The sequence below is a fragment of the Aquila chrysaetos genome, chromosome 5 (assembly GCF_900496995.4).
Source record: "Aquila chrysaetos chrysaetos chromosome 5, bAquChr1.4, whole genome shotgun sequence".
Lineage (NCBI taxonomy): Eukaryota > Metazoa > Chordata > Aves > Accipitriformes > Accipitridae > Aquila > Aquila chrysaetos.
The window spans coordinates 51,896,186-51,917,779 of NC_044008.1; the positions used below are offsets into that span (position 1 = coordinate 51,896,186).

At 38.6% G+C, this 21,594-nt stretch overlaps 1 long non-coding RNA gene across 2 annotated transcripts in view; it reads left to right on the forward strand.

The window, feature by feature from the left end:
- The window catches only part of LOC115341583, a 47,072-nt gene that overhangs the window by 7,303 nt on the left and 18,175 nt on the right, over window positions 1-21,594 (forward strand). For both annotated transcript variants that reach the window (XR_003923446.1, XR_003923447.1), the window contains exons 2-6: window positions 3,510-3,598; window positions 3,867-4,031; window positions 6,220-6,291; window positions 14,798-14,931; window positions 20,930-21,066. This is a non-coding gene — a long non-coding RNA (uncharacterized LOC115341583). The remainder of the gene's footprint in view (window positions 1-3,509; window positions 3,599-3,866; window positions 4,032-6,219; window positions 6,292-14,797; window positions 14,932-20,929; window positions 21,067-21,594) is intronic.

Below are 21,594 nucleotides of genomic sequence, written 5' to 3' on the forward strand. Positions count from 1 at the left end.
GTGGAATGAGAGGTAAAAGAGATGAAAGTTATTATAAATAGTCTTTTTAAATTACACCCTTCATCCAGACAAATGTTGACATACTTCCCAAAACAGATGGAGAAACTAACCTGGGAACTAAGCAGAAAGTGGGACCTTAGGCAAGGAGGTGAAAATAAATGCTATTTTGTGTTTAGAACAAATGGTGGGCCACATTCAGGCCTGATAACAGAGACTTCTCACAAGGTTTGTTTCTGTGGGACTTCACCGGGGGTTCTCTGCAGCTGCTGTTACACTAATGTAGAGCAATAAAGACACCTATTTCTTGTTATTAACTGGAAAAAGTTCATTTTGTGAGGATGGATTTGAAAATCTCTGTGCTGAGAAGGGAGCATGGGGTGGCATTTCTCTCCTGGGTACAAATTCAGCTTCTGATACTGTTAGTAACAGCTGCATGTGTAACTGTGGAGCTGCTATAGATGAAATGAGAGGCAACTTCAATACATTTTCATTTTCCTTTTCCTTCCTGAAGTCCAGCAGCTATACAATCCCGTCTGAAATATATGTATGCTACAATAGTAGCTAACCTACTTTTATTTTCATTTCATGAGGTACTGTTTGACTTAATGCTGGACACAGCCAAAAGAACTTTCTATTAAGTCCCTTATAGAATCCCTTCTTGAATCCTTTGAAAGATTAACTTTTTGAAAACATCATCTTATCCTAAATTTCCAATTCTTTTGGCAAAAGTTTGAGGAACACAGTGTTTGTGTGTCTATGGGTGATGAAGGTGACAGCAGTTTAATGGTAACTCATTTAGTGTGTGTGTTACTTATAACTCTACAGTAGCCAAGTAAGATTGAGCTGATGTCCAGCTGCTGGTGATAATAAAGGTAGTAGTATCACTGTAGTTAATCAATGGGTGCTTTGAAAATTGAGGTCCTGAGGAAGATTAGAGAACAGGAAAAAAAACCAACCTTGTATTTGAACTGTGTATTTACCGAAAGATCTCAACCCACTAGTAGGAGGTGTATTGAGCAGATGGGTTGGCAGAGACACATAGACAGCTGGTTTGTCTGGCATGCAGGTGTTTAACTTGGCTGCTTGCAGATTAGCTACTAGATGCCAGATTTTTTTGAGGGGATCACCCTGTTTAAGAAAAAGTGGCTCTTGTCCATTCCTATAGCAAGTTCAGTGAATGAGGCAGAGGGGCTATTTTTACTTCCTCCCTACTCACCTCTTTGACACAGTCCAAAAACGCCATTCACCTTCTGCCAGAGTTGGATTTAGATGGGAGAGAAAACAGTCTTTGCAGTTATGGTAGCGTGGTTTTGCCTTTTCTTGTGGTAGAAACAGAAGAGGGAGCAAAACCAGATGTTGCTGATGTTCAATATTCAAACTATTGTTAATGTTTTGTCATTCTTCAGAGAATTCTTTTTGGTTCGTTTTTGATAGACTGACAAACATTAGCTGAGCTGTGTGTGCCTTTATTTGAGATAATGTTTTTCAGTAGTTCCAAATGAGCTAGTACTTGATTGTAAGTATATTAGGATTCAGTGCTGTGAAATTTTTGGGGTTTGTCCAAAAGTTAGACTGCAGAAATAGCTGTGTAACATCAGCAAAGACAGTTTGCTCTTTTCCAAGTTGTAGTGAGCCATAAAGTAAAATGTACTTTATGCATTGGTAATAGATATCATCTGAGAATCTTCAACAATGGTGTCAGATACACATGATTAATGAAATGCTGTCTACTAGAACACTGAGTGTCAAATGCAGAGTTGGTATAAGTAGGTTAAATAAATTTGCCCCAACCATAATATTGTCATTGGTGTACTTTTCTTCTGATGCTAAGTGTAATTGCAGCTAGAATGATCTGAGACTGCTGTTGAAGCCAAAATTCTCCTGCTGCATTTTTGTCTGGTATTCCAACCTGACTGCTCTGTCAAGAGCAATCACTTGATTCGTTTTGCAACATCTGTCTTTCCTGTATGGAATCAGATCTCTAAGAGGCTGGGCAACCTCACTTAAATTCAGGTATAAACTTCTGACCATTGTAAAAGGACAATAGTCAAATGTTAACCTGACTTTGTTATCTTTAATCAAGAAATATGAATATATGTAGAATGTAATATTTTGTTCTTGCTCCACAACAAAGGCTGGTTTTCATTAAGTTATAAACACTCAAAATGCTATTAAAAAGTTCTTTCTAATACTGTGCTTTATGAATGCAAGTTGTGCAGTCAACTTCCGGAATAGTGCATTGAAAATGTAATTCCTACCTATCCTACCTATCAGGATGCACTTGGTCTGAAGAGCTTGTTGCAAGCATCTGTATTTTTTGTTAAAGAAACCCGTGTGAAGATTCTGAGCTTGTCAACTTAATTTTTTAGCAATAATTTTTGTTGGCACAGGGTTGTAGCAGCAGCTATATTCAGTTAACAGGTAGCTCCTAATACATATGTGTGCGTATGATTAAATAAACAAACACATAAATGAACATTCTGTATATACATAGTTAATTCTGCAGTAAAGTTGTCAGACGTTACAATTTAAAATAAAGGTACTGGACCACAGTGACAGCCACTCTTAAGTACTCTATTTCTATGTGTATTCTTGGTTTTTTAAAGGAATTTTTTTTTTTTTTTTTTTTTTTTTTTAGAAAGGAGAGGGCATCAAATAGCTGTAGAAAAAGGTATGTGTTTATATTTGAGATGAGCAATCCTGTTATGCTATTTCCAAGTCTGCTTTAATGCAGCATGTTTTCATTATGTTTCAGAGAGACGGCAAAAAAAGGAAAAAGAAAAAATCAATGAAAACGCAGACAGAGCCAAGTAAGAGTGAAATAAAAAATGAATCAAGAGAAGCCTGTGCGTAAAGAAGCAAAGTGGGAAAATGAAAATTTTAATGCAAATAAGTATCTGTGCCCGTCTACTTTTTAGAGACTGTTCTGTTTCAATGGAAGTTCAGTTACCAGAAAACCAGGGTTATTAAAACTAAGAAAAGGGAGTCATTCTTTGAAAGTAATATGAATTTAACTGATGGAAGAAACAGGTCCATGAACTGTAGCAAGTTTTATGAACACTAAATATAGTTTGAGATGTTTGAACTGCTCTTTTAACTCTTAAATATCTTGGTTTCTACTGTACACTTGTAAATCATGACAGCTCTCCATTTATTAAATGTGTAACTTAGTAGATTTCTCCTACAATTGCAATGCTGATTTTTTTTAAAGTGTTCTGCATATTCATATTTCTTCCCATGTGATATGATTGACTAAAATCTTACCACTTAATGATGTGTCTCAAGAAATGCTGTGGCATCTCTTGACCTATTATGCAACAGTCCAGTAGTGTTAGCATATTTAGCTATGACATATCTGAGATTTCAGCATCTGCCTTTAGAACAGGCACGTAGCTGTAAATGAAATACAGTGTTTGGGTCGCATTTTAGACATCCACAGTGCTTTGTCTGAATTAATCAATCTGCTTATATGACATGCTTAGTTACAGCCATGTTACTCTTTTTTATAGGTGTGGTAGGTGCAAAGCTATTAGGTAGTAGCCTACGAATTCAGACCAGTCATTGGAATACCATATGGAACCTGGATGGAGTGGTAAAGGTATTATACAAATGTATTGGGTATTTTTGTGTGGATGTATTGATTTTTGTTTAGTGGGTGGTTATTAGAAATGAAATTTGGAAAATAATACTGTGGGTCTGGACAAATGATGTCCCAGGTGAGCGGTGCTGTTGTTAGGGCAGTGGCCTGCCTCCCACCTGAATCTGTATGGGTGCCAGGAGTCAGCAAACCAGGGGCTTAAAAGAATCAAAGGGTAATTGTCATTAGAAAGGCAAACTGTAAAACGGTTGGCACCTTCTTTTCATAGCTGGCACTGGAGACTTCTCCCAGTGAAACCCCTCGGAAGACTGTCATGCTGGAAAACGTATAGCTCTGGGAGAGGGTAAGGAGAACCAGCTTCTCACCACAGTCCAGCACCTTGGAGGAGTTTGCAAGAGTCTATCACATCCGGAGCTTGTACTCTCAGCCTGAGGTAAATCATGAAAGTTTTCTCCTGAACAGTCATTTTGCTGAGTACCTCTAAATCAGTTTTTGCAGTCATGCCAGTTAACAAGTTGACAGTCAGTCAGCTTAACTTAAAACAGAGAGTGCAAGCTTCACTGTCTTCAGTCCTGTGAGGCTGTTCTGGAAGAGATGGTGTCTGCTCCACCCTCCCTCCCTGGGGTACTGCAGCTCCCCATAGACCCCTAACTGATGGCTGAATGCCACAAGTTACACTTCTGAATGTGTCATTACTGCTGTTTTACTGTAGTGACTGATTTATTATGCAAGTCTGTGGTTGCACTGTAATCAAAAATCCATATGGCTTGAGGGAGACAGGATAGGATAACCAGCATTAGTGTAGGGTGGATTTGAACCCTTAGGTGTTGAGCTGTCACCAGAAATATTTGGCTTCCCTTTAATATACTACACAGTAGATTGCCTTCTTATTCTAAGCAAAAAAATGATATTGAATTAAAAGACCTTGTTGCATATTAATGAAACTCAAAAGACTTAAAAGAGGGGAACAAAAGGGCAGTCATATAGAATGTGATATCTGAAACAAGAGCCAAGTTAAAAAATGATTAGCTGTTTACTGGCCAAAGAAAACAAGTCTCTTAGACCTAACCTGCCTACTCCTCTCCTAAGGTTCATACACCAACACATGGGAGCTCTATGGTGGAAATTTACATTTAATTCTGTTTGTTTTACTTGGCGATTGTATTCCTCCAACCTTATTGATTTCAGCATTCACTATTTTAATGCTGCATCTCAATAAAAGATATCTAAGAGCACAGTCAATCAGTCCTGCAAAATAATACAAATATTACTTCCACTTAATGATGTGTGGCATTATTCCCAGTGAGTGGCCCAGAAGAAAATGTTCCTTTGGAATATACTTGACCATGAAGATCTAATTTCATGTCTCCACAATAGATAGAGGAAAAATGTACCAAATATCAATCATTAACTGACTGATATAACTATAATCTTAATTCTTGATTTGGAATCCATTCATTAATGAACTTGTGCTAATACAGCATTTTTGTGTTTGCAGTTTTGGGGGTAAAGTGACACATGATTTAGTTTTCTTAGGAAATAAGAATGGCCTTACAGCCCATGGGTCTACCTAGTCCAACATCCTGTCTCCAAAAGTGGAGCATTACAGAGAAATCTGTCATGATTCCTGGATGTACAAAACAGCAATATCAAAAGCTGGCATAAAATCATTTTGCCATCCAAGGTAGTGAGCCAATGTCAGACACATATGGCACTGAGGAAAAAAGATTGACCTTACCAAGAGAGCAGGGGAGCTGACAGAAGGTAAGGAGGAGCCTATTTTCACCAGTAGGCAGAACTCCCAGCAGCACAGGATCCCAAGTTTGTGCCTCATCAGGCAGAAGGATGGCAAGGATGGCAGAAACAACAAGATCGTGGCCAATGGGGTAGACAATAAATTGCATGAAGAGTTCAAGTAGCTGGAGAAAATCCAGGAGTGTTGAGAACTTTATTACTTCGGGAGCTATATCACTGAACATCAGTGTGTCCAGTGTCGGCAACAGAGACCTGTTGAAAAAAAAGTATCAGGGAAGAACAAGAACAGAGCAAGAATATGAGATACTTCTGCCATGTACTCTCCTGTGTTTCAGCTATTTTTAGTTCAGGGGATTTCCTGAACCCGTGGTGGTTTGTCTGTAGAGGAACCCTAAAGGATTTATTTTCCAGGTACTTGTTCATACTTGTCACAAACTCACATAAATTTCTTGCATCCATGATGTCCTTTAAAAATGAGTTTCATTACTGCCTGTTGCATGAAGAAAACCTACACTTTTGAACCTGGCTCTTTGTATCTTTGTTTGTTTATGCCTGGTTCTTGTGTTGAAAGAGACCGCAAACAGTCTAACTCCTTTATGTCATTAATTATTTTGCAGCCTTCTCCTCTTTATCCATTCTGAAGATTCCCAGTCCGCCTAGTAATTTTCTATGTGAAAGCTCTTACAAATCTTTAATCATCCTTGTCACCTTTCTTAGAATATTTGCCAGTTCTAACATATCTTTCTTAAGATGAGGGGACAGAGCTGCACATAGTATTTAGGGTGTGGATGAGTCGTGTATTTATATGGTGGCAAAAAGATATTTCTTGTTTTGTTCTCTATTCATTCCTGATTCCTCTTTCTTAGGCTTTTCTATGAGAATTTCTTCTAAGAGAAATGTTGTTTGAGTGTTTTGCAGAGAAGAAAGTGAGAAAACTGGTGAGTATTTTGGGCCTACTTTGAAAAGCTTGGAGCATAAGACTTAGATACCCTTATTAGCCCTGTATTCTTCAGAAACCACATAGATTTCTTTCTGGAGTATGTAATTTACCTGGAATCATGGGTCGTTTTCAGGCAGGCATCTGTACTTGAGCATGTGTATTTCCAAGGTCTGTTCATTGATACATAAAAATCTTTTAACAAAATGATCTTCACTTTCAGCTCAGTTGGTTTCTCCCTTAAAGAAATGTCATATACATTTTAAACCTCTAGCATTAAATAGAAATCTAATGTAGACTGTAGACATTATGCTTGGGAAATCTGTGTACTTAATATTAGCTAATATGTGGCTTATGCAGCTCTTTTAACTCCCTCATGTAATGGGAAAAAAAAAAAAAAAAGACAAAATTTTCTTTTAACATGTTCATTATATTCCACGGGATGTTTGGGAATAGGAAAACACTATATTATTCTAATCAAGTCTATAGGTTTTCTTCCATAATCTCTTTGCTGCTACTGGGCCCTCGTGGTGAAATCATGTCTGTTACCACTTCCTATGTCTTTTTATGTTCTTTTTTCTTGTCCCTGTTTCTCTCAGACAGACCTAACTTTTATCATGTTATTTGCTTAAATTAAATTGTCTTCACCGCCGTCATTTCTTCAGAGCATAAACATTCAAGCCAGGTTTACCTAGTTAGCTTATTTAAGAGTAATAGTTTATAGATGGAGTAAGGAGTTTGTCAGGCTAATTTATTGAATTTCCACAACGAATAACAGTTTTGACTAGATCTTGACCAACCCTCAGCAAGCTAATTTAGGACTGGTTTGGGGTATGTCTATATTATTCTGTGAATGTATACTTGGATAGATTTTCTGTAGCTCTTTGAAAGTCTGGCCTCTGTTTTATAGAGTTCACATTTTTTTCAGTTGTGAAAACAGAAGAAAATGAACTAGTATTTACCTTGCTCCTTCACATGCCAAACATTTCAAGTTGAAATAGTTTCTGTATTGTCATGACTCATTCAGTCAGAGAAACTTAATGTACTTTACTCACATGAATGTTTTAACCATCATAATACTTTTGTGAACTAGTTAAGTGTTATTAACCCCATTTTACAGCTGAAAAACACAGAGATAAGAGAGATAGAAACCACACTTTCAAAAATGACCTTTAAAACACATAAGTGCAAAAATTCAAGAGCCAGTTTTTGAATTTGGATGTTAGTCATTTTGCCAGTGTCACCTAGGAAATTTAGCAATTTTGGTAATGCATCTTCTGAATCTTGCTTTTCAATTTTATTTGAACCTTAAACATATTGTTTCAAAATGAAAATAAATGTATACTTTACTTCACTAACAGTCAGATCTACCAAGAATAAATAATACAATACTGACTTCATTGTGCTAGTAAGTGCTACGCTCCAGCCGTTTATTTAATAGTGATGTTATTTATAGAAAGCTCCTTCATGTGATGTTGTTGCCAGTAACACAGATGTCCCTTGAATGCACTCTATTTTAAATAAAGGTGAAAGGCTAAGAAAAATATAAAAGAACCCACCTTTAATATTTGAATTCAACAATAACAAGCAGGGTGTGGCCACTCTGAAACTGTGGCTTGTCGGATGCTTGGGAGAAGGGAAGGGTGGGAAAGCTCTCTGCTTACCAGTTCCACAGTCTCGTTAGTAAAAACACATCTGACACAGTGATTGTGGCCTGAAAGATACAGTGAGAATGGGTGGTGCTTTCAGTTATTGCAATGAATAAAGTGTCTTGCTAGTACTTGGAATGTAGCCATGGAATAAGCAGTTTTACTGGCATTAATGTACTTTAATATTTGAGAAGTTGTGAATGAAAACTCAAGAATTGTCGCCTGCACATTTAAAAAAAGGTTACCTTCTTTAGACTGCTTTTTTCCCCCCAAGGAGGCTGTGAGGCTCTTCACATAAAGCTTATCCTGGAAGTTTCTTCTTCATGCTCAATTTGCTGTACTTAAACCAGACACTGTGATATTTTCAGTGTTTAAAATGAGACTTACAGGCTGCTGTTTACAGAAAATGCAGTGTCTCCCATTTGACAGTGGTTTGATAGTAAATGAAATTCACAGGAACGTGGGTAGGTCAGAGACAGAAAAATGCACATTTTACATATGGATAATCGTCCCTGGAATAACATGAAGTTTTTGTTGTTTGTTTTTTTGTTGATGTTTTGGAGGCGGGTTGTTTGGATTTTTGTTGTTGTTTGGTTTTGTTGGGTTTTTTTTAATTAGAAAGTAACAATCTGAAGTTTCTGTGAACTGAAATTTTAAGGCTTAAATAATATGAATTTACCTGAAAATAAGCTAGAGGCATCCTAGCCCTGGAAAAAAAATCACATATACTTCCACCCAGAATAGACTTCCCGTAACCCACAGTCACCCAGAACTTGCTCTCCAACATATGAGGTCACCTGGAACAGGCACTTGATTTTCTGAATTCTCCTTTTATTGGGGTTTGTTCATTTAGTTCTGATTCAAGAGGAGTTAGAACCTAAGAAAAAAATATTAGTGTGGTATAAAATCACAGCCAATGTGCTTTGCTATTCCAGAAGACTCTACCAAGTAACTTCCACTCTGTCTTATCTAGCTGAGAAGAATTTTATTCTGAGAAAAGGGAGTATTTTTCAGAGTGTGTAGCATGGTTGAGCGTCTGCCAAAAACCAGACTGTTCACTCCTCCAAAAATGATACAAGCAGGTTGTAGTGAGCCTAGTATGTGAGTCTAATATCTAGACAGATTTTGTCTGGGCTCATTCAGCACATGGAAGAAATGTTTCATCTCATTTCTTCACAAGCTGAACCCACAAAGCCCTTTCATTTATTTTTCCTGACGTGTTGTTGTGTTCTTCAATACTGCATGTAGTTTCCCCTGACTTTGGAACAAGCTGGTAGGGCTGAGCAAAACTCTTTCATTTTCACAGTTACAAGGAAAAATGAGATTATAAAAGAGAAATTTAACTACCAAATAATGATTGGGCTCCCTGTACAGCAACGTCAAGCACACCTGAAGTAAATTACTTTGTTAAGGTCTGCTACCCAGATACTATGCAGCTATTTCTGTTGCTTTCTATACCTTGTACAGGTACTGGGAAGAAAGAAAAAAAAAAAAAAGGCCTCCTACAATAAATTCTCACCTAGTCTTGGGCTGTCAACTTGAGAAAATTAGCAATGCTGCTAATGGCACAAATAACACTACTTCCTCAGCTGAGTTGTCTTCTAATCAATCCAGGAAAAGATCAAACCACTTTCCAGAGATAAGCAGCACTAAGAAACTTGCAGGGAAACTAAATATTACAACTTTTTGATCCTGCAGCCCCAATAGGGAAAAAAAAAAAATCTGCAGCCAGCTTAGAGAAGTTTATAGCATTTCTGGACTGAATGGTAAGTGCAGGAGTATAAAACCTATTGCAATCTTAGACAGGAGCCAAGCTTTACTTGAATAAGAACAGACCTGTTTCAGAGTTTGATATTAGTTGAACTGTGAAGGTAAAAGGAGAACAAGTTGCATTTCAAAGACATTCAAAAAGTGCAAAAAGCTTGACTTACCACTATTTTTTTGTCTCTGGTTCTCTTCAACCTGGCACCCATGTTAGCAGCGAGGAATCAAGCAAACTTTTTTTTACACTGATCCAGCAAATGTTTGCTTATCAGTTTGTTCAAATTGCTTCGTTAGCAGCACCTGAGAAAAGAAGTAGGGACACATCTGAACCAAAAAGTAAATCAATGATGCGAAAGTTCAGGAAATGCAGTGATGACAGAGGATCCCGAGAAAATGAGAGCAGAAAACTTGCCAGCAGAAGCAAGTCCATCTTAAATGTGGGACCACAGGGGCATCCCCTTCCAATAGAGTCTGCTTTGAAGGTGTTAGCAAATAATTTATTTTAAGACTATAGCTCTTATTCTTGTCAAGGACTAACTGCAAAGTGATCACAGTTCCCCTGAATTTACAGCTAGCAAATCAAAGGTCTTTTCAAATACACCTTATCAGAACTGGGACTGCTGCTTGCTTGCGACTGACTCAGATGAGTGGCATGGAATTACACATCAGATCTTATGTCTTCTGTCATCTTTTGTGAACCAAGATGTCTGCAGATGCTTAGGTGCCTGGGCCTCAAAATTAATTTCAACAAACAAGAGTGCCAGTAAAATGTGACCACTTAAATTATCCTAGAAAATTAATGCAAACGGGAGAGGAGATGAGTAATCTCTGATAACTGAAATCTAAACTATCGTTAATCAACCATGAGTTAGCTGTGAGTCACAGCACATCAAGGGTGCAACCATGGGCCTCAGGAGATCTAAGCTTAGTTTCCCGCTCTACCACAGGTTTCACTCTCTGAAGCTGGGCAAGTAGTTTAATCACTTTTGGCCATCTCCAACATGGGCCTGATAATCTCCAACTTTTTGCCTCTGTTGTCCCTCCGGACTAAAGACTCCTAAAAGGTGGCAATCTGTCACTACAGTGCCTAAGCTCTGTACAGCCTGGTTAGACATGGGGCGCCTTGCACACTGGCATCTGGCAAACACCATGACACAGTTCGTAAATAATTATATTTTACAATAGCCCTTTTCTTCAGTTCCCAAGGAGAAGACATAACATATTGTGTTAAAGGAACAACTCTCATCTGGTAATATTAAAAATGTTCTGAACTGCTCTCTAGTCACCCCAGAAGTCAGATGAAGTTGTAAAATCCCTTTCAGCAAGTTGGTGTGATTTTAACATAAGTTCAGGTCTGAGCTTGGAAATGCTTCCTCTGAAGACATTTCCTTTGAATAACTACATTACCAAATGAACTTCTCAAAATGATCATGGATCTTTCAGGGTTTCAGGTTTTGTTCCAGTATTTATCAATGCCTTTTGGCTTTCTAGAGCCTTTCTAGCTTGAATTCATAATTTGAGAGGGGAGGAAAAATTCAGCTATTGCAAGTACATTAATGCAAGGTGATTTATTGCATGTGCACTGCAAAAATGACAGCAAGGACTCTCTGAACTGTCCAAGCACAGAGAGCTGTTTCTGTCAAATACTTACGGTATGACTGGACAGATACTCAAACTGAGATCTTTGTTTAGTAAATATTGAATATTCCCTAGTCCTTTATATCCTGTCGTCATTTCCTTTGTACAGCTTGCAGCTGTAGTTTCAAGCCAATGTACAAAATTCATTGGTTAGGCAGAGTTTCATAAGTGTGTTTAACTATGTAACAGAGATCTTTTCTGATGTTTTTTCCTCTCAAAACTCCTTCTTGGAGTTCTGTAGCCTGCATCCAAACTAGCCTACACCGACATCTTCTGTGTATGTTGTAAACAGTAGATTCATTCGTTATCCATTTAAGAAGGATGAATATACTGTAATACACATATAAATTTACAATATATGCATATATGTATAAATATATATAAAAAAAGTAGGGAACTTGGCTGCCATTTAGTCAGTTTGTGGTTTTGGAAAACCACAGGCTCTAGGGTGGAGATAGCCATTGTATTACATTAGCTATTTTCTCACAGTTTAAGAAGCAGCAGCTCAAAACACTGTGGTCCAGACAGTAAAGCAGTTTCTCGATGTAGACCCATGTGTCTCACCAGGCCTCTGAAAAGAGGTGGGTGGAAGGGGTTGCTGGCTAATTCATGAGCGGTCACAGGGCCCTGTGTGTTGGGCAGGAATGGGAAAAGGGGGAAATTGTGTAGTGGTGAAGCTTTGTGATAAGGAACATACATACACTGAACTGTGTGAAACGAGTGGAGGGTAGGAGGACTATTTACCCTGGGTCTTCACAGGACTTGCTTTACGGTAATGTCTATGTAAGTATTGGTTTTCAGTGCAAAGAGTGAAACCAGCAATGTTGCAGGGTATTTTTGTTAGTTTTGAGTTGTGGGCAGAGGACATGAGGTTTGGATTGAAATTTTCCTTTTTTTCCCTCCCAGTTAATATTGAAATAGATTTTTGTGGTGGTGTTAATTTTTTTCTGTTATATTGTCATCCTCCTGTATGTTTCTGCTTTCTTGAGTTGAATGTGCAAGTGCTTAACACCAAGACAGAGTTAATTAATTGAATAGTAAACACCTACATTAGGGCTGCTGCCCCTCTCAATTTTCACTCTCTTTTTCAGCTCTGCCAGAGCTGTGTAGGGCTAGACAGGAGAGGAGTTTGGATGTTAACATCTCTAAGATAGGAAATGTATTGAAACTGTAAGCACCAGCCAAGTATGCCATTGAACAATTCTTACAAGGTAGCATGTGGCCTAAAGGTGGAAGACAAGCCATTATTTTCATTTTTTCCGCCTTGTAGAATTTATATGTGCTTCAAAGCCACAGGGTGAAGCTTGCAAATTTTTGAAATATTTAAACTCAGCATCTCCTGGGAGTTGTTCTATAAATGATGCCAGAAAGGCCACTGAAAAAAACAAAGTAAAAAAAAAAAAAACCCAACCAAAAACTTAGGTGAGGTAGAATTCACACCCAATTCTCTGGAAAGACTCCCAGCCTAAGCGTAGCAGTCCTGAATGGTTAGTGCTCAGCAGGCAGCATCCTAGTTTCCACCCTTACCAACTCAGATTGTTGTGATCTTTCCAGAGATGTTTTTTTCCAGTGTTAAGACAATGGAACAGCACAAGCTTTCACGAATATGGAAGGCAGAGCCTCTGTCTGAAATTAAAATGATTCTTTTGACAGAGTAGCAGAAGAAAGATAAATAAAATTATCACACCAAGGGAAGCAATACATTTGCAGTGTCCAGGGTATCAAACCAATGATTAGCTCATTCAGTTTCAAATTAACTTCATTAGATTTTGTAAATGTAAAACCTCTTTTGAAAAATTACTTCAAAACTGAACATTACTCCAGAGAAATGGCTGGAATTTGACCTCTTTCTAATAGATTTAATTTTTTTCCCTTTTACTTTAATCCATCACGATGTCATTAATAAATACAATAATCTGTGTCTTCTGCCAAAATACTTCATAAAATGTTATCTGTCTTCCAGGGGGAGTGAGGAGGGGAGTTCTCTTTGTTTAAAAATGAAGTAAATTAAAAAATAAAATAAAGCTTATATAGAACATGTATTTTATGATTAAACAATCTTAGAGGCCATGTTAAGAATTAAGAATTGTTTTATTGGTCTTTCATGCAAAATTGTTCTTGCCAATTCATTTACACTGCTAATTATCTTGCAGAAATAAAACTGCTTCATGAAGGCTCAGATGCTGGATCACAGCCTGCAGCTTCACAGTCATATCTGCTTGTGGGAATTTTAACACAACATTTCCCCAGGTGCTACAATTGGGTCAGCAGCTCCCCTGGGAGCTCGAGCATAGATGTGGCTCTGTGGGAGTTGGACAGCTTTAGCACTGCTCACAGCAGACACCATCCGGGGTACAGGAAGGGAATATCTATTCATTTTCTCCAGGCAGTTTATGGAGTAGAAGCAGATCCGTATAATGGCTTTTCTGCTCCATAGTTCCCCAAGGCTGTTGCTCAGCTGGAAGCAAGGGTTTGTGAGTCAGCAGTCTGTCTCTGTCCTTAAGGTGTCAGTACCCTGTATGTTATCTGGGCGATAAAACTATAAAATTTTTGCATTCAGCTTCATGATATGTGGTGGTGAACATACTTCACTGCCATTTCCAAAATAAAATGTTGTCAGTGTAGCAAGAAGGGTAGCTCTAACAGCAAAGAATTTGAGGACTAATTTTTTCTTTCTTTTCTTAAGACACTGTAGATTGAGCTTTTTCTGTGTTTTCTGGCTCTCCCACCAATTTCAGCTGCACTAGCAGGGTTGTATTTAGTTTGCAAGGTTCAAGGTTAGCCTGAGGTTGAGCTCAGACCATGGTCAAGAAATGTAAACATGTAAAAGGCATGTGATATGAACACATTTGGGAAATGCCATATGCCTCCTCCCCATCATTGCTAGTGAAAGGCCACTGGTATTTTTTGTGGTGAATCCTCTAGGAGAGAACAGATAAGCATCTAGACAAAACTGCAGCATAGCAAGGCTCAAGCTCAGATGAGAGTTTATCCCTCGTCTGAAAGCCTTAATTGGGCAAACCTTACATGGGACTGGTGTTTGCAGACTTACTGTTTCTGCCTGTCTTTTGTGAATCATGGAAAGAATCATCATCTCAGTTCACTCAGAGATGTGTCTAGGCTGCTTTAACATGTTTATAGTGGCTTTTGGGGTATGTCTGAATTTCATAGTAGAGATACCTGCCCTGGCTACACACAAGCTTTCTCCAGAGGCAGAAGCAATACAGCTGTGTCAGTGGTGCTTTGCATAAGACTAATTGTCATGTGCTGATATGTCTGTGTGGCCATGCTCTGGGCAGTACAATCCTACTGCCTTGTTCAGGCAAATGGGGGTAACTCCCAAACAGTTCTGCCTTGTGGAGCACGAAGCTTTGCTGTCCTCATGCATTCTTAGGATTTCTCCTAACTTCAGTTTCTGCAAATGCTTCAGCTAATTGTTGCCTTTCATTTTGACAGGAGACAAACTCTCCCAGAAGAGAAATCAGCCCTCACTGTTGCTAGCGGTGCTGAACTATGGTCATGCAGTGGAAGAGTCAGGGATCTCCCAATAACTCAGTTTCCGATAAAAGAGACTAATGTCCTACAGTCAGGTATGGTGCAATGCTCACATTCTTGCTCTAGAGGTCCTATTCTGAAAGCCCAAAAAGCCCAGCATCACACAGGATTGCCCTGGAAGCCCCAGCATTTACTGGGAATGGCTGCTCCCAGTCCTTTTCTCCCCAGGTACCCTACTAACCCAGAACTTCTTTCCGCCTTACCACTTCCCAGACATCATCTGCTCTCCACCAATAGTGTGTTGTATGGGCTCTAAAAAGGGAAAGAGATAAATGTTGCAAATCTAATAGAAGTACAAAATTCACAGGACTATTTTTTTGTACATCTTCCACTGAATTCAGCTTCAGTTTATTGCAGTGCCCAATTTCCATAGCTGACAGGCTTATTTAAGGGACTCAGTTCCACAACCAAGTCTCCTATGCAGCATGTGACTGACTGGATAGTACCCCTACATGTAAATTTTCCTTTGAAGCACTGGACACCCATCTCTAATTCTAAAAGTTTAAATTTAGTTTGCTATTTTTGATTTGGTTTCTCTTGCCTGAAAATTCCCCTGGTAAAAACAGTGCTTGCTCTTATCTCCTTTCCTGCTTCCTCAAGCGTAGTGGGGACCACACACAGGTGGGGATGGGGGAAAGAAGGAAGAGAGAAGAAACTTGTTAAATTGGCTTCACTAAGTTCTTTTGGAGGATACACCTTCCTTCTCTCTATGCCTGGCTTTCTCTCCCTCTTTCTCTATCTTTGCCTACCTGAGCAGTCCCACCTGTCACTTGCAGATCATGTTTCTTGTAATCAGCTCTTCACATCCTGTGTGTACAGATGTATATATATCATGTTAACAGAGCAAAGTCTGTGTCTTGTACACCTTTTCACCAATACAGAGAAAAGAAAAGTGTACTTGTACTCCTGGAGCATGCAGGACACAGAAAATGAGCAGCACATCAGGTTAAACCAATTACAGTTCTGAATCATAAGGATGATGTGTTAACGGGGCTTTTCAAGCAAGTGACTTAGCCTCTGACTGCTCATGGGGATGCTGGGTGGTATAATGATAGAATTTTCACATGACCAGAATTTCATTACATCATTTGTTAGTATATAGAATATCACAAGGGAGTTCTACTTTATTTAACATAGTAACAATGAACAGCTGGCTGCATTACAGTCTTCTGTGTCAGCAAGGATACAGTCAAAATATATTAGTCTAGTTTAAAACATTCAAATTACTTTTTTGTAGGTTGGCCAGTATGCACCATGAATGAGCAAAACAAGGAAAAGACAATTCAATAGTGGAAATAAAATGTCAAACATAATGACAGCCTGAGCACTATGCAGAAGAAATGCTGGCATGAAAGGTGTTAGAGGGATTTAACCTATTTAAGGGGCATAGATTATAAAGATATCTAGTTTCCAAGACTGCTCTGTTGCCTAACAGCACTTTAAGCCAAGAGTTATATGTGACACAATGTTTATGTCACTATTCTGATAAAATTATGATTTTACTTGCCTGAAAATTCCAGTGTTAAGAATGTCAGCTATTAGCTCCTTTTGTGCCTCTGTGAGTTTAGTAGGGACATTTGATCATTCCCAGCTACTGGCATTGCCTGGTCTATTAGGGTTGTTCTGCACCACCTCTCCTCCCTTCCCCTCCAGTCGTATCAGAAAGCATCATTGCTGCTGCAGCAAGGTCACTAGACTTCTCTGCCAATTTCGATATGTATAATATAGAGGAGTCTAGAACCATCTGCACACTAGCACTGTGTGATGTGTCACAAAAGCTGGTATGTGCAGTTACGGCCTCTGTAATGGCTAACAGACTATGCTACATTAGCCTCTTCTTTCTCATTCACTCCTGTGTGGCCTTCATCAAGTTCCCTAATTTTTCTGAGTCTCAGCTCACCAACTAGAGAATTAGGTTTAAGCATGATTTACTCATGTGTTTTGACAGATGGACAGAGTTCTGTGATCTATTCCATAGCATAGAAACATAAATACTCTGCACAAACTCCTATTCTCGTGGGATTTTTAGTGAAGTTTACTGAAGTATATACAGTGTTATACAAGTTAATAATAGGATGAAGGGGACTTAGATGTCACTTCTTGCCAGTTTGTGGTATTACCCACAGACCTTTTCAGACTGCTTTGCAAATGTAGTTTTACAAGCTGAAAAGGACATTGTGTTCCCACAGTTGCTATAAAAGATCTTTCTGTGATATTAAAACATGGGATTGACAGGAAGCTTTCTCTGATGATTGGCCTGATTTTTTTTTTCCTAAGTATGTTTATTTATACCTTGGCATTTGTATTTCTCTAATAGTCAATAGAATAACACTGTCATTAGCTATTCTTGCTATTAGGCACAACTAAACATATTCAGCATGTCCAGTCTTACAGTAGCTGATTTCTCTGGGCATCATTTGTTTGCGTTGCTTTTCTCGGATATACCTCCAGCTCACCTGTTATTCTGCTTTGCAGACAGATGGCCAGAAGGAAGTAAGGGTTTCCAGAATTGGCCCTACAAACCAATGAACAACCAGTTGGATGAACAACCAGTTGGGGTTTTGTTACACAATTAAATGTAACTTAGTCATACTCAAATGCCCAGATGAAAGGGGATTCAAAATTGGGAAGGGAAAAAAAGAAAAGCAAGATGCAACAATAGCCTTGGGGTATCAGCTTCTACAAAAGTTTTCAACAAGATGTCCCAGTTTAAGGTTCAACAATTAGAAAAAGGATGAATGATATAATACAGGTTTGTTTGGTTTTTTTTCCCTTGAGAAACAGATTTCTGATCTGTGAAAGACACTGAGGGGGAAACGCTCTCCTCAGCCCCAGCTGAAGTGAAACAAAATTAATTTTTACAGTTCCTCTGAAACAAATATAAACAGACTGACATTATCTCACATCTTGCAGTCACTGATGGGGAAAGTGAGGACTGAAGGTGGTAAGTGTGGGTGAAATCTGCCTAGTGCAGAGACTCTCTGCTGCTTGGGTCCATAACTGACAAATGTACTCCTGGAAATGGACTGGAAAACACAAAATGCAAAGGTCCTGCCGACCTTCAGCAAGAAAACCACATTCCTGCCTTTCAAGCAAGAGACTTTGAAACACAAAGCTGCTATTCTTAAACACAGCTCCTAGTGGAGAGGTGTTAAAATGGTTTATTTGGCTAACACAAACATGACTAGAATCTGTGTGAAGGAAGGTGCCTACTACCTGTGGCATCCCAGCCGAGGAGGCAGAGGGTAGGAAATGCATGCGATGCCTGTTAAAGGAAGGAAGAAAATGGTAAGTTGACTCTGCTGGGCCTTTTGATTGGAATAAGTGAATTAGAATAGGAGATGTAGTATTTCATGTTGGCTCAAACATTTCAAATGACAAACACACAGAGGCCACAAATGTAATAAAAATTTTATTGTCTTCAGAATAATGGAGAGAGAGATTTATTATGGTTTTTGTGTGACAGCAAATGATGTAATTAAGACTGCACTATTATAACAACTGTGACGAGCTATTTTTAAGGTCCTCAAACGTTTTGACAAATTCTCCATTTAAGCTTCTTGCTTCCTGTAACAGGTGATTAAAAAAAAATCATATTCACAAGCCTTTATTATGCTTGTTAAAAAAAAGAACTGTAGAAAATTAAATAAAACACATATCCTGATTCCAATTGCATAATTTAACAAAAATAGGTTAAGCACCACCACAGTAGGGCTCAATGGAAAAAAGTAGCTCATATGTAGCAATTTCTATGCCTACTTTGTTTGGATGAAGGATAGCTTAACACATTTTTTGCCTAAAATTATGCATCCTAGATATCCCTAAATGTTCCAGCACTGAAGAGCTAACATGTGTGTTGCTAGATAATTCCCTTTTTAACAATTTAGCATTGCCATTATATTAAGGCTTTGATGTAGCATATCACTTAAAAAAGTCACTCTTCAGTATTTGCCTAAGTGATCGTTTCGCTATATAGGGATGAAGTTAGGCATGTGCTTAACTGATGTGTTGAGGCACATCAGTGAGACAGTACATCTATCTGCAGTTTTCCTGTAAAATGCAGTGCCACAACGGACATTTCAGTCTGGGGCATTCTGATGCACAGCAAGAGTTGATACCCGGTGGGCTCTCCTATCTGCTGGGAGGATATGTAGTAGTTAGAGCTGTAGTGCTAAGTAGCCTGCAAGTAAACATTTAACAAACCAGACTGTCTTTAGCCTTCATGTTTTCATTATAGTTCTTTTCTAGACACCAAAAGTTTAGTTTATTTTTTTGAAAGAGACACCACAAGTATAAACTAGAGCATAACTTTTTATTATTTGTAAATGTTACATGTTTCATTGCTGAAGAGCAGTATCAAAACTCTACACAGGATATTGAAGTTAGTGCTGTTAAGGGAAAATGATCCACCTTCCCTACGCAGAAAGCATTACGTCATGAAGGGATGGAAACAAAGCTGTGAGGGACTGGGATAGGCAAACTTCCCTCCTTTCACAGGAAATGGGTGAAGCCTTGCTTGAAATTATTATTCAGACGTTTTGTGCTGTGAAGGAAATGTCTCCTGATAGCACAAGCTATTGGTTTCCTGTTGTGAACTAACAGTTTTGGCATAACCAAGAACGGACAGGAAGGGCAAATGATTTGGGGTCATTTGAAGAACTTGTTTTAATGAAAAGACCAGCCCAAGTATGCAGGAAGAAATTTGGCCTGAAAAAAAATATTTAAATTAAAAGGGGGAGGGGGGAAGAAAGGGGATCAGTTGCTGGTCACCACAGTATCTCTGTGGAAATAAATAACAACAGAAAAACATCCCCATCAGATTTTAGCAGGGTTAGCAGAAAGCGGGGGGGACACTGTTGTTGAGCAGGAAGTATCGCGGGGGGAGAAAGCCCTTTGTATCCTACCTAATTAAGGGCCTGATTCAACAAATATATATCCGGCTTCTACACTGAGGAAAGCAATTTTTGGAAATTTTCACAGATGCGGAATTGTTTTTTTTTTCAACCAGGACCTTTCAAGTGCTATTTTTCAACAGCAGTGTATAAATAGCGCTGCCAGCAGGTCCCTGAAACCGCCACAGCATTGGGCCATCTGACTGCTCGTCTTCCATTCGAAGCAAAAGCAAGCAAAGGGAAAGGCACACATGACATTTTCCTACCCCAGGCCTTCTTCCCAGCCCATTGTGAGAGCAGAAAGGAGGTGGCTTCCTCTCGTCTTTTCCTGAGGTCTCTGGGGATCTGTGCCACCTTCACGGGCCTGCTAATGCAGTGTTGGGACTGCCCTCACATTTGCATCGTCGTCTTAGTCATTTTGGCTCTTGCTCTTGAGGGGACTCTACAAAACTGGCCTGTGCCTTATGCCTGGTTATAGCTCCAGAGGCCATTTCGACCCTTTCTCCCGAAATACGTAACGATGGCTCCACTGCAGGCGCCTGTGCCCTCCTTTGCTGGAGGTTGGCAAGGCATGGCAGGGAACACTCGCTGAAGCGCTCTGTCCTGCTGCAACGCGGGTACAGAGTTTCTTACGGGATTTCATTTTCAGGAGAAAAAAAGTAAATTTAAAAAATCTTTCTTCGGTGTTGCAGGCTTCTTTTTAAGATGGCGGTGTAAGCTTCATTTTAAACATTCAAAATGTTTAAAGGCTATTTCTAAAATAAATGAAACCTGCTTGGATTTTTGTGTTATGTACTTTTAGCAGCAACCATTTTCACCCTTGCAAAGATTATTTTGATTATATGGAAATTCAAGTTGTAGAAAATGGCTGCCTATTTCAGAAAACAAAACATGAAAGGAGTCACTTTGTGTCTGCCGATTCTTAAAAGGCCTTCCTTAAAGTGTTTTTTATGATGCCAAACCCACAACAGTTTGTAAAAATGTGCCTGAATTTGTCTTTGGATTTAATTTAGATAGAATTTTTAAAACCATATACAACAACATTTCTGCTTTCTACTCTTAGAAAAATACAAACTTCAGTCACATTTGAATCACGCTTTTTTTTTAACATCTCCTTTTAAATATTTTTATTTCCATTTAGGACTGCCAACATTACCACGGAAACCCCCAAAAATAAAGACTTTCCCAGCCTTGTGAGAGCACACCTGCAAGAGCAAGAATTGCCTGTCATAAGCGACTCTCCTTCATTATTGGTGTCACCTAAGGACATTTTTTGTGGTCAGTATGATTTGTTATCTCAAAATGTATTGAAAGTATATTCTTAGAATTGATACAATTTGGAATCTTGCCATGGACCAGTAACAAATGCCTGTTGCTATCAAATAGTGCTCTCTTTAATATACTATCTCAGTTTCAAGAAAAAAACCAACTCTTTACAGACTGTAGAGTTATGATTGGAAGCCTTGAAATAGCAAGATGAAATAAGCACTCATCTCAGTGAGACAAACACATGTAAAATGAAGTCCTAATAAGCTGTCTTAATACAAATCTTTCCACTGGCTTCAGAAGGACTTGGATCAGAATTACAAAGAGAATTGCAAGAATTCATCTGCTGCTTCCTAGTAGAGAGGTGGAGCATATTTACTAGTGAACAATAGGATACTATGAAAATTGATCTGTTTAGCTTTTTCAACATTGCTAATTTTATACACACATATTTTTTAGTCACAGAAATAAATTTTAAGCAGTTTGGTCTGAAATTTTGTAGTTGCAACTAACTGCAGTTTTCCAATTAAAAAAAAAGTA